The 13,585-nt window shown below is 55.3% G+C and overlaps 1 protein-coding gene across 5 annotated transcripts in view; it reads left to right on the forward strand.

Moving 5' to 3' along the window:
• Window positions 1-4,218: 4,218 nt before the first annotated feature.
• Window positions 4,219-13,585, forward strand: part of DUSP8 (dual specificity phosphatase 8) — a 42,583-nt gene continuing 33,216 nt past the window's right edge. The window contains exon 1 of one of the 5 annotated variants that reach the window (XM_074842372.1): window positions 4,219-4,309. The gene's annotated coding sequence lies outside the window, so the exon portion shown is untranslated. Of the gene's footprint in view, window positions 4,310-4,499; window positions 4,520-4,751; window positions 4,788-5,286; window positions 5,332-5,715; window positions 5,924-13,585 lie in introns of those variants that run through there. The other 4 variants (XM_074842375.1, XM_074842374.1, XM_074842373.1 and 1 more) reach the window with 4 other exon arrangements.

The raw sequence follows: 13,585 nt of genomic DNA on the forward strand, positions 1-13,585 counted from the left end.
GGTCCTGCTCCTCCACCCCTCCCATCCCCTGACTTTGACCCATCGTACCAGGACTCAGCAACCATGCCCCGCGTTTGGCACATCTCCACGCTCCTGCCCAGCTTTTCTCAGACACGTCCGAGGTGGAGGGAATCAGAGGGAATTTTCTCAATGTATGATGGGTTTTTTTCCTTTTTCCCTTTGGCAGGAGTGCCTCACAGCACAGTCGGAGCCGCAGAATGAATGCTTCTGCAGCATGCACTGAGCTGAATGGCACAGCACGCAGCCCTCCAGCCTGCTACTCCTGCAATTAATTGCGCGGTAGCTGCTTTTGCGACGTGCACGCACAGCTCCGCGCCCTGCAAGTGCTGAGCCACACTGCGCACGGGCAGATATTTCTATCGGGAAAATAGAGACAGATCCAGGGCGGCCCCGTGTGTGAGAAACACAGCTGCCTGGTGATGCTGCAAGTGCCTTTTGCCCGCTGAAGCACGTCAACTCTCTTCACTAATGGAGTGACAATAATTTGGGCTTAGCAGGAAGAAGGCATCGTGCTGGGATACACCGGGAATCTGCCGGGCTCCCTCCCAGCTGTGGGGTGGGAGAGCTGGAGACCTGATTCCCGGGGAGCACATGGGCAGGAGCCAAAGAGGCGAGCGATGCCCTTCCTACGGTGGGATGCACAGTTCACCTCAGTCAATATGTTTCTTTACAAAACAGGGCGATACGGAGCCTGGCAAACCCCTTCCTCCAGCATCTTGCCGTGCCCCACTCCAGGACGCCGTGGCGAGGGTGACAGGCACATGCATGGCAGAAATAACACGCTTGGTAGAAGCAGAGTCATGTCAGCCCAAGGGTCGACTCTGGCTTCAGCCATCAGCACAGTTTCGAGGTGCCAATACCCTCTGCGGTGGGAATAGAGTGCCTGGCGCCGCAGCCAGTGCTGCCAGCTCAAGGGCGACAGGAGGCTGGCTCGGCCGGTGGCGCAAGGAACTGCATCTGAACATCAGGCAAGGTTAAAAAAAAATTATTTGGCCATTTAAATTAATTGCAGGTTGGCAAAAAGTCTCTCCTTTTTGATGGATAAGAAAGTTGGTTTGGCAGCAATTTCTTTTTCCTAGTTTTAGTTTCCTTTGTGATCAGGTTCCGATTTTAATCCCTGTAGGATGCAGGAGGCTCCACTGCACTCTTCTGCACTTGGCCTGCCATGGCAATTAGGGGGCCTGGAAAACATTTTAGTAAGAACTATTACGTGGACAGGCGTAACTCGCATTCGAAACACGTAGCTGGGATGCAATCCATCTTCGGATGTGCCTGAAATCTGGGAAAGAGGAAAAAACAGAGTGGGGCAAATTATTTTTTAAGTGCTTTACCTGAAATAAAGCACTTTCCTCTAGCACTAAGCAACTTGCTGCATAATTTTTGCTCAGCTCAGGATGGTTGTGGTGGGGAGGGGGGGGTGTGTGCTGGCCCTGGGGCTGAGACAATAGATTCACATCTGGTAAATGGGAGCTTAGAGCGTGAGGCTGCTTTGTTCTGCCTGCCTGACCATAACTGCACTGCCCCTGCTCTCCCCGCTTAATTTCCCCTGGGGAAAATAGGGATGCTGCTCACCCAGTCAGCACGCCTGAGCCACCCAGAGCTGACCGGGTGCACTCAGAGCGCTGCCGTCGCTCCGGCTGGCCGCCCTCTTCCAGGTAGTCACGGGTCCACACCCGAACGCCAGAATTTCAGGTTGAACGGGATTGGGATCTAAATAGGGTTTAGCTCCTGGCTTTGGGAGGCAGGTGAGGTTTTGCAAGTCTCTGTCACCGCCTGCTCCTGGCCCCTGCGATCCCCGGAGCAGTGTAACAGCAGTGAATCATTTGTTTTGGTTTCTCCGCACCAGGCGCTTGGCTGCAGCGCCTCGCGCAGAAGCAGTGGGCGTGGGAGAGATGGATGGCTCGTGGGCTGGAGCCTCTCCTGCCGGCCGGCCCTGAGAAACGGTGTCCCACCGGTCCCTGGCCCTGACCGAGCATCTCCTCCTGTTTGCTGCCATTAGGGATTTTGTAGGGGTCAAATCTCCCGTGTCCCCACCACTCAGGGATGCATCAGGGGGTCCGTGGGGTGGCTGAGGAGAGGTTGCCAAAGATGAAGGTTCAAGAGGGAGCTCAGTTCGGCGTCTTGCTGGAATGAACAGCCCAAGGCAGGTGTCTGGCAGTCCCTCGGGACACCCCATCCTCTGCCTCTCCCTCACCACCTCCCCATCCCTTGCCTGCTGTCAGCCCGGCATCCTTGTGCCATCTCCTTCCTCGCCCTCCTCCCTTGCACCGTGCCACGGGCCGGCCAGGGAGCTATCCTCCCGACGGCCGATCTGGGATCCTCATCTGGCAGCAGCGTGCCAGGCCCAGGGTTGGAAACATTGATTTTAACTGGGGTTTGGAACGAAACTGTTGAAATCCTCTTCCTTCAGCAGGCTTTGCGAGCTTGTGGCTCTCTGCCTAGATAATAGCTTTTACGAGGAAGCTTTGGGATTTTCAAACTCATTCCTTTCCCCTTCTTTTTTTCTATTTTACCCCTGAAAAGGGGTGTTGGGCTGGGGAGGAAACAGCCTTAAGCTGAAGCAAGTCTTTCTCAGTTTTCCCCTGGCCAGGGTGCTCCGCTTGGCTGCGAGGAGGGAGCTGGGCAGGAAAACCAGCAGGAAAAGCAGAATGGAAGAAAGACCCCGGCTTCGTTCCAGCCATGCCAGGCATGTCCTGCTCCCACTGCCACCAGGACCGAGCGCTCCAGAGCCGCTAGAGGAGCGAGCTCTCCTGCTACCCCATGATGGTAACTGGGCCGAAATCTGTCCCGTTTAGGTAGTGTAGCCCTGGTTTTGCAAAAGTTTCCCTGCTGACAGCTTTGGCTAAGCTGATTTTCTGTGGTAGGAGAAGGGTATGAACTCAGTGCTGCTTATACAATGGGGAGAGTGAGATTTTTTTAGCATTCCAGGGTTTTATACCTCTGGTGCTCTATGAGAAATCACCTTTCTGGGAAAGATTTTGCTGCCAGTAACTGTGGGATCTCGACACCCTCTTGAGCAAGCTGCCAACTGCGTGTCCGGAGAGATGAGAGTTAATTTTAAAACATCCGGCATCTGTATCAGCGGGGAGGAAGGTTCCCTTGATTTCCTAAGCGCCAGCAAAACCTAAGCTCCTAAACCCTAATCCCTCTCTAAGCTGGAGCTGCCAGGCCAAGGCCAAGGACAGAGAACCCTTGCTGCATTAGCCAGACCAGCCGTGGCCCTTTGGTGCCACCACAGCAGGACGGAGGTGAGCCCACCCCATCCATCCAGGAGCCCACCCGTGGGCCAGGCTCCCCCTGAACCCCCCAACTTTTGGACCACTCATTGCCACGCTCTCCTGCGAGACCACGCTGCCGTTACATCCATCCTTCCCTGGCGTGGGCACTTCAGAGCGAGCGAGTCCCGTGGGCCGACCCGGCAGCCACCAAGTTCTGAACTTGGAGGACCAGCAGCTCCAAGTTCAGCATCGGGGGGTCTGGGGCGGGCAGCACCGGCAGGAGAGCTGCAGGCAGGGTGCACTGACAGGCAGGAGGGGTGCCCCTGCCTGCTCCAGGCCCGGCGTTGCCCGCATCAGGCCAGAGGGGCACCCCGGGAACCATCCAGGGATCAAAAATACACGAAAACTCGTTTTTTGACGGGAGCAGCGCGGCGCTGGAGGTGTCTCCCGGAAACATCAGCGGCCTGGAGGGTCACCCCCAAAAAAAGCCCTTTGCCGCTCAGGCCACCGTCCCCGCGGGGTGACCCATCCCCCTGAGAGGGGGCATCACCCAAACCCACCAGGCGTGGGACCCCCCCACGCAGCCGGGCAGGGCCGGGGCTGCCCGGGATGCGCGCAGGCAGCGCGGGCTCCGGCGGGGCGGGCAGCAGCGCTGCGCGGGGCCGCGCAAGTCCCGCGCAGCTCCGCACGGCCGGGCCGAGCGGGGAGGGGAGAGCAGCGCCCGCTCCCTCCGCGCCGCTCCGCGCCCGCGGGGCTGACGTCACCCTGCCCCTGCGCCGCCCGCGCTGATTGGCTGCGGGTGACGTCAACGCTGTCTTCTTTTTTTTTTTCCCTTTTTTTTTTTTTTTCCTTCCCCCCCCCACCCCCCCCCCCCCGCCGTTCCCGAGGCATGACCTCATCGCCGGCGCATTCCCGGCGGCGCGCGGAGCGGCGCGGAACAGCGCGGAGCAGCGCGGAGCGGGCCCCCCCCCCCCCCCCTCTCCCCGGCATGCGGGCCCTGCGGCGCCGGCAGCGGCCGCGCCAGCGGACACCCCGCGGAGCGGCGCGGCCGTCCGCGCCCGCCGCGCCGGGTCAGTGCATCCCCCTATAGATGTCTATACGGGCCGGGTCTGTGCGCCCCGCGGTGGGGGGGGGGGGGGACGGGGGGGACGGGCGGCGGGGGGGGGGGCGACGGGGCGGCGCGGTGCGGTGCAGCGCGGTACAGCGCGCCCGCATGTGCGGAGCGGAGCCGGCATCGCGCCCAGCGCCGGTGCACAGCGCGAAAACATATACCTATAGATGTACGTGTGTATATGTACAGAGAGGGCTTTGGGGCTTTTGGGGGGGGTGTGGAATTATTCTAGTGCAAAGAAAAAAAAATGAGGGGGGGGGTTGCTGGGGCTGGGGAGGGAGCAGCCCTGCATGGGCTGGGGAGGGGGGGGGGGGCTGGCGCTCCGCGGCCGCGCATGTCGGGGACGCTGCGCTTGTTTTCGGGGGGGGGGGGGGGGGAGGGTTGCAAATCCCCCCCCTGCCTCGGCTGTGTGCGTTTGCCGGGCGGTGGTGGTGCAGGTGAGGAGGGGGTTTGGGGGGGGTCCGGGCATCGCGGGGGTCGCGGGGCGGGGGGGGGGGGGTGTCTCTTGGTGGGTGCTGAGGGCTGGTGTCGGAGGAACCGGTGTTACCAGCGCTGTGGGTTTTCTGATGATGAAAGAGGTTGGAGTGTCGCCCTGTGTCCTTGGCGTTTAAACGAAGCCGGCATGTGTTCAGCAGCGGGGGTTTTCATGCAACACTTCACTGCTGCGGCTCCAAAGGCGCTGCTAGCGATTAATGAGTTAAGCTGCCCGTTTAAAATAATCCCCTCCACCTCCCCTAATGTGCATGGACCGATTGATCGCACACCCCCCCCCCCCCTTTATTATATAGTGATAAATGTTGCTTTCTCTGCTGAGCGTTGGGTGTTTTTAAAGATTCCTGGTTATTTCCCTTATTGATAAATAAGTTCCTTCTCCTTCCTGCTCCCCCCCTCCCTTTTCTCCTCCCCTAGAATTAAATTCCTGAGCAACGGCAAAAGCTGATGTCAGTGCTTCAGCTTGCATTGGGGGAGCTCTGTGCACAGGTCAGTAATTTGCGGTTTCGTTGGAAGGAAGGACGCGGTGCAGTGCTGTTCTGTTAAGGATATTTGGATTTTTCTAGGCACGGATGCGTTTATGCTTCGTATTGCGGTAGTTACCAGCAGCTCCCTGGTGGGAGCTGGGCGCTGCATAAGCATGTGTGGAAGAGACCGTCCCCGTCCCAAGCAGCTAGCGATGACAAATGCATTGGGAATAGTTGCTGGAGGTTTCAATCTCTCTCTAATTTGGGGTATAAAGGCAGGACCCCCCCAGGAGACAGTCGGGATGTCCAAGAAGCCCTGAACAGGTAGCGCTGAGGATTGCGCCTGGCAGCCCAGGGGCCATGTTAACCTTGAGAGCAGCGTGCCCGTGGAGCGGTGTTTAACGTTCGCTCGCATTGTCTCATCCTCCTGCGCTAAGGAAGGGCTCGGGGCACGGCTGCCTACGCGCCCAAACGCGGCTGCGGAGAGCTTTGTTTTCGGAAGGACTCGATGCACGGGAATTGGTGCTTACGGGTTTGGCCTTGCCTCTGTCAGACGGGGTTTGCTCGCACTGTCGGAGGGCATCCGTGCCGGGAGGACTCTCTCTGTGGAAGAGGTTTGTTGGGGTTTTGGGTCTGGCTGGGGGGTCCTGTGCTTGCTTTGGTTTTGCTTGTAAGGGTTCCCAAAACGAAATAAGCTGCAGCACTGAGAAAACCCTCCTGGCTGTAGCTGGAGGTATTTGGGATTTTAAGATGTCTGCAAGGGCTTTGCAGGTGTCTTGTCCCCAGTTTTGCCTGGCACAGCCGTGCTGGCAGAGCCTGGTTGTGTAGGACTGTCCGAATGGCTGGGACCAGAGAGGACAGTTGGGCGCGTGAGCAGCAGATGGATGCCCAAACGCCTCTTTGCAATGGCAGTAGGCAGAAATTTATGCCCTCAGCCCATCAGCAGCACGCTCGAGCAGCGCAAACCTGGGGCTGGAGGGTCTCCGAGCCGAGATGGCAGCATCTCACACCAAAAGGCTTTTAGTCCAACAGATTTTCCCCCCATGGCTTTCAGTTGTCCCTGCCTTGGCAGAAGGTAGGGAGTAGGGAAGGAAAACCTGGGTCTAGCATTGCTGTTTAAAGTCGAGCCTTGGCTACGCTTGGGAGAGCTGAACAAAGTGGCCAGAGTCCTTAGAAGCGTTCACTGGAGGCTCTGCATGGAGATTATTCTTGCAAATGCTGCGCTGCGTTTGTCTGCGGAGCATGTTTTTGCTGGCTGCCAGGCACCTTGCTGAGAAAGCCACTGAAGTGCCTGCCTTTGGAGAGTTTAAATTCACCTAAAATTAAATGCAGCACCACTATTGCTACCAAAACACCCCTGAGGGCTGGGTAGGACTTCGCAGTAGTCCCTGTCCCATACTGCCAAACTGGATCTTGGGAGGTGGGAGAGAACTAGTTTCTGCCTCTGCAGCCATGTCTCCCCAGAAAGAGCTCCCCAAGGGCTGGAAACCCCTTGTGGCTCTGGATTTTTGAAATGACTTCTTTTGGCATGAATATGAGCGAAGCCCCTGTCCATCCCTACCCCTTACCTCTGCACCAGCTGCTTTAATCTACGTAAGAGATAGGCAGTGTGTTGTAGGTGCCTTTCCTCTTTGGATTTGCTTCAGTGCCTTTAAGCGAGGCTGTTCTTCGGGATCAGAGGTTAGTTTCTCCGCTGCGCAGCTCGGCTCCCAAAGCCCTGGGCGCAGGCAGGTGCAGAGAGTGTTAACACTATCAGGGATGGAAGGAGGAAAAGGAGGTGCTCCAGCACTTGGCAGCCTTGATTTATGGTGCGGGCTCACAGGACGCTGCCATCATACTGAAATGGTTCTGGCAAACCGAGTCTTGTAGGGAAGGAGGCGATAAAGAGAAGGAGCTTGCGGATGCTGGTGCCTCTCTGCCTGCTAGGACAGCGGGGAGGTTGAACTAGGAGAGTTTGTAGACCTTTTTGCCCTCCGCTGTGGGTTTAATGGCAGCGTTAAGGGGGAGATGGCTGCAGGAGCACCCGGGTGCTCCTGGTCCTCTGAGCACAGCCGCTGGGTCTCACTCGCTCTCTTCCTTGCTGCTATGCAGAGAAACTCCTACAGCCACAGCAATGCAATGCCGTCATCCAGTGGGGAAAGCTTCAACCAGCTCCTCTGCATCCCCATGCCCTCCGGGTTTTAAAACCTGTTTTTCAAGCTTTACATTTCTTCTCTGAAGATACACCTGTCCCCCCTGATGGAGTGGGAAGGAGGCACCTGACGTAATTACCAGCAGGCTTGGGGAAGGGAGGTGAGTGGCCTGGGAGCATTCATCAGATAAGAAGCTAAAGGAGCTCTCCACTTAAGATTTTCTCAAGCTTGCTCAGGAGACCTGGGTGTACTTCGTGTGCAGGATTATAACACATCCAGGGGAACGTGAGGGGGGGAAAACCTGACTGTGCCAAGATACTCTGCACTAATGGTATCGGGGCTGCCCTCAAAGCCAGGCAGAGCTTGTGGCGTGGTGAGTGGCAGTGCAGGTTCCCGCGGGGATGGCGGGTGGTGTATTGCACCCCGGCGATGTCCTGATGGCTTTGCCTGCTCCTCCGATGGAGAGGGACACCATGGCATGTGTCACATCCCCATGGGAGAGATGCTCTGCCAGAAGCAGGCCAGCAGCCGAGACCACAATGGAACATACTCTGGCCACGGCGGGTGCCTTGGTCTCCTCTTTAGCATGAGGTCATGGAAAGAAAAATAGGGTTTTATCTCTTCCTCTTTCAAGACATGTTTGTAGACTTTCTACCCCAAGCCTTTGGGTCAGTGCTGCCCAAGAGGCTCCTTTGGCTCTCCACCATCTCCATGTCGAGCAAGGAGAGTAAGAGTAAGGAGGGTCACATTGGGGGGGCTGTGCCTGGCACAGAGCCCCATCCAGCCTGCGCTGCAGACTGCCATGGCTCCTGTGGGATGCCTTGCTCCATCTCTCTGCTATTTAGCTCTCCTTCTGAGGCTTTCTAGGTGCAGCTGGACAAGGTAATCTAGGTTGGTGTGCAGGGGGCTTCTTCCTTTGCTTTGTCCAGAGCTTCTGTGAATTTTTTGCTGCTCTGGACCTTCAGTTTCCAGAAATGACAGGTAGTGCTTGTTTGCATGGTGCCTTGGAAGGATCAGTATTTCAGAAAATAGGTGCAGTGGTAGCCAAGGCTGGGATCAGAGGAGAACCTGGAGGTGCTGACTGGAAACTGGTCCAGTACATGAAGAGTCTCTGAGTGCAAACAGGGAGCAATAACAGCACAGAAATGCGGGGACTATGTTGCCTGAAGGTGAAATAAGTGATGCATTTTGCACTGACTTAAATTAAGAGCATCCCAGCAACCTATCTGGGGCTGGAGATCCTTCCTTGAGTCCCTCTTTTCTTCCCACTCCTCCTGTGCCTTTTTCCATGTTGTTTGCTGTGCGTGGAAAGCCCTCACGGTTCCTGTTTGCCCACCCCAATGTGTGCTTGTCTTCGTTGTACCTTTTTTAAGCTAAGCCTTGAGATCTCTTGGGGCAGAGACCTTGTGTTCTTCAGGAATTTCTTCAGAGCCCTTCAGGGTGCTCTAGCAATTTGCAGAAGAGGCTCCCTGTGTAGCATTTCTGCATGCTGAGTTATGGGGAGCATAATTTCTGAGCCTGCTGATGACTGGGAACAAGTCATTCGGTGACCAGAAGGACAAGGCAACCTGTTCTGGTGTTGACATTAGCTCTCCTTTAGGTGAGAGAGGGGCTGGACCAGATGAGCTCCTGAGGTCCCTTTCAACCTAAATTATTCCATGACTACTCTATAAATACTCACCATCCTGCTTCTCCCAGGCTTTTGTAAAATACCTGTTATTAGGCAGTGATGGTGAGGGGACCTGAAACAAGGTGGACCACTGCTTTGATCCTGTATGGAGATTCCAATGACAGCATGACCCTGGCATCCTCCCCTCCACAGCACGCGTCCTCCAGCCCTGCTAATGATGCAGTGCGTCTTTCCGGCTCGTCTCTGCCGACCCACGTTACTCATCTGGCATGTAGGTGTGCGGTGTGCCCGCATCCACGGCTTTTCATCTCGCCTTTTTTCTTCTTTTTAATAGGGGATTTAGTTCTTTGAGGAGTGCTGCTGTCTAAAGCTAGCACATGGTAATTCAGCTGATGCAGCAGAAGCTCTGGTAGAAATTTCGGTCCGTTTATTAGGCATTTGCAGGGTTTTTTTCATCAAGCAAGTCAAGCACTTCCCACACATTAAACCTGCGTCTGCTTAAATCACACATATCCCATTAAAATCCAGCCCCTCATGAGTAATGCCAGGCAATCTTTGCTCCAGACAAAGAGGGTCCATCAGTTTCTGGGGTGTGCTGTTGAAAAGAAGCAACCAAGAAGTATCTACAGCATCCAATTGTTTTTGCGTTGCCTCTAACAACCCTTATTTCCAAGCTTGCAATGGCAGCCTGGTCCTCCTTGAGCCGTAGCTTGAGTGGAGTTATTCATGCCATCTTCATCTGCCTTGGCCGGCAGCCCTGCGTGGGGAGCGGATGGGCGCAGCCTGAGCCTTGCTTGGCACTTGAGGCTGTTGAGTAGAGGGCTGGTGCAGAGAGGGTGCCAGCACTGCTGACTTGGGAGGTAGCCTGTGAAAAACCACGTTAACCGCTTTGCTGCTGTCACTGGACCTTGCAGAGATGTCCCCGGCAGCTTTGCTAACTTGGTGGGGCTGAGACCCAGAAGCCAAGCAAGCCTGGAGCTCTCCTTTACACCTTTCCTGCTGCTCAACTCAGGTCCAACTGTTCTGGTGGAAAGTCAGAAGGACATGGCAGGGCAGGAAGGTGACCCAGAGGGATGAGCCTCCAGCCGAAACTGAGCCGGGGCTCTCTGAATTGTTCTGTGGGGTGGTGAAGGGACAAAACACCTCCCGCACACCAAGGGAAGTTGACTGCTGCAAAAAACCCGAATGCAAATCTCTGACTGGGCAGAATCTCCCCAGACACATCCTTTTGTAAAGCACTTGCATTGTACCATTAAAAATAGATCAGCGCGTTCTCCGCTTGCTTGCTGAATGCTGATGCCTGTAATTCTGTGTCATCCTCACAATCCCTTCTGCTTTGAGCTTGGCTGCCTCTTTGTCTGGCACCTGAGCAAGGTTCATTCAGCAGTAACTGATATAAAGATAAGTGTTGAGCTCTGGATGGGCAGGAAGGTGAGGAGAACTGAACCGATCTTAGCTTGGGGTCAACCAGCAGCCCTAAAGGGGCAAGGCTTGGTGTGATCACCCATGTTTTCTGTTGCGTGGTCAGAAGCAAGAATGAGTGAGACCTGCTGGCGTGGAAACGAGTTGGAGGAGGTTGAAGCTCTGGGTGGATGTCATGATATATCTCTGGGGTTTTTTTGAAACTGGTTTTTTTTTTTGAAGCACGATATATATAATTTCTAAAAGATTATATATATCGTGCTTCAACGTCTGCCTGGAGTTGGTGGGGGGAGTATTGCTGCTCGTTTCCCCCAGTGAATGAGTTCATCTAGTTTGCCACCCACAATAGCAACGATGATACGGATTAAAAGGGAAGGCCCATGCTACAAAATGCTGCAATACCCAGCTCTCACTGAAGAGGCTGGGCTGTAGGATTTCATACATGAAGAGCTATGGCATCTGACCAGCAAGCCATGGCTTGGCGTGGTTGATGGGCACGTGCTCGTCCGGGGTGGTGAGGATGGAGGAAGACCTGCAAAACACTTTGTTTGACCCCCATGTCACCTTAGATTAACAGAACAAAACCAGCTGGTAATGAATCACAGCCCCCAAGGGAAAAGGAGAGAGTGGGGTGGTAACTTCAGCTTGGGCTTTGCCTGCCTTGTCTGTTTTTTCTAGATAAAGGTAATCCTCCAAAACCTGGAGTTGGTACCTCCTCATTGGCGCTGTGGTAAGAGGTAAGGCCTGAGCTGACAAGTGCTAATTCATCCCAAACCTGTGAGCAATTTGGCTATTGTGTGCATATAGGAAAATCAGCAATCCTTGAACCAGGTCAGAAAAGTCTTGCAAAATGTATTTACTGCCCTGGGGAGTGTCTCATCCTGTGGAAAACTAGCATAACCCCTTGCCTTTGAGTTGAATTCTGGGTCTCCTAAGGAGGGCCAGAGTTTCAGTGAGCGCAGGGTGGCGTAACTGTGGACATTGGCCTCTGCTGGCTGGAAACCTGCCCTGGGATCTGCACCTCAGTTTGCACCCGTTGTCATCAGAAACAGCATAAAACCTGCCAGGAGGCAACAACATCATTGTTCTTCAGTGAGGCCAGGGGTCCTATTTATCATTTAAATATGGGGACTAATGACACTGCGCTTGGCAGGTGCCAGCAGACTGCCCCTGTGTTCGCGAGGTGCTTGCTTCACCAGCCTGTCACCACACCCGGCGCTCTGCTGAGATGGACAAACTCATGTCGTTTAGGATTGTCCTTAAGAAGTGAAATGCTGGCGTGTTTATCTGCAGCCTTGAAGAACCACAGCTTAATCCTGTGCTTTCTTTCACTTAGCATGTAGGTGTTGTGGGAAAATAGCATGCAGGTCCTGGAGACCCTTTCTCCAGGAAACTGCGAACGCACCCAGCAGGTATTTATGGTGTCTGGTGTCCTAGGACAAGAGAGCTGGACCAGCCCTGCAGGAGTATCTAACTGCATACCTTTCTGGGCTGCCTCTGTCTGCTCTTGTGGCAAAAAGGCAAACAAGCTACTGGAGATCCCCAAGATAAGCCTGCTGGGCTCATGGGGCCATGCAGCACATGATGGGGATATGGGGCAGCGGGCAGCAAGGGCCCTTGAAGCATCAGTAGGATTAGATTTCCCTTCTCCAGTGTGACGTGTCCTCTGTGATGTGTGCCAAGCTGCTCAAAGCAGAAGGTGCTTTCAGCTCTGAGATGAGAGCCTGGCCAGCCCTTGGCTTGGCAAGGTGAGGATGGAAATGGGATAGCTTTGGTATTAGAAAGCAGTGTGCTTGGGAGCTCCATCCTCACTGTGGGCAAAGGCAGTGGCTGGCTGGTCATGGACAACCTTTGGTCTTGGCTTTTGTAGGCTTTAAAATGAAAGCTTGTGTTTATACTAAAGGGGAAAACCATATACATCATGTTAAAAGCACAAGTCTAAGAGGAAGAGATACTGGCTTATCATGTAGACTCCCTTCCCTGCTGTCCCCATTGGTGTTTCCTGACCGGATCTCCGGACTGACCACCACGGCTGCAGTCAGAAATTTTTCTGGGAATGGCCAGTCTGTAAATCCTTAAATGCACCTGGGTCACTTTGGTTGCATTTGCAGTCCTAGCCTGTCCAAAGCTGCAGGCACAACATCGGATGGTGGGCGGGGATGAGGGACCCCATCGCTTGGCTCAACTGCAACCAGAAGAGCCGGTCTGCCTTGCAGGGTGAGGGGTGCATGGGAAAGACGCCTTTGCAGCTGGGTACGACTTGTCCCCTTTCCTTTCATCCCTGTGTTCCTGTCTGCAGCTGGAGCATGAGCAGCCCCGAGCTGCCCCATGCTGCCAGCCCCATATACCCAAGGCTGACCCCCCCCCATGCCAGCGCTGCCACATGCCTCTGTGCTGTATCCCTTGTCCGGTGTGAATGCACCATCTGGCTCTTTGCTGAAGAACATCCTGGTCCTTCAGCCACGTCAGCCGGTGCAAAACACCTTCTGGACCAAGGGCTGCAGGTGCAGAGGGGAAATGGGAGGCGCGGGGAGGCGAGCGGGCGCTGCTCGGGCACGTGCAGCTCCTTGCAGGGCTCCCCACCATGCTGCTTCCAGCCTAGGGAACTGAAAGGAGACTGCGGCATAAAAGGAGGAGGGGAAAAAAAAAAAAATTAAAAAAATCATGAGATCAGCAAGCAGCTGGGCCTGAAACCCTGGAAAGGTGCAGTGGCTGCCTCTGGGTGTGCTGTGGGAAGAAGGGGAGGCTGCCCCTTCCCCCCTTCCTGAAGCCCTCCCTGCATGGAGGGGGTCTGCAGCGGCTCTCGCCCTGGGGAGGGGGATGCCTGCAGTGTGCAGGGAGCTGAGATGGGGATGTGAGATCAGCCTGGATGAGGGAGGGGGGACAGTCCTCTGTCTGCCCTGGGAAAACCCCCTGTGGCTCTCGGGTGGTTGGAGCAGGGCAGCAGACTGCATTGCCACCTCCCCTACATCTTCATACTGCTGAGGCTGGGGAGGTGTCGTTCCTCCCCATCCTTGAGATTCACCAGGGAAAGCTGGTCGAGCAGATTTTGCCTCTGGATTAGTGGATGTGGTTAGTGGTGTTTCCCAGCT

Source organism: Strix aluco, chromosome 16 (genome assembly GCF_031877795.1).
Source record: "Strix aluco isolate bStrAlu1 chromosome 16, bStrAlu1.hap1, whole genome shotgun sequence".
Classification (NCBI taxonomy): Eukaryota; Metazoa; Chordata; class Aves; order Strigiformes; family Strigidae; genus Strix; species Strix aluco.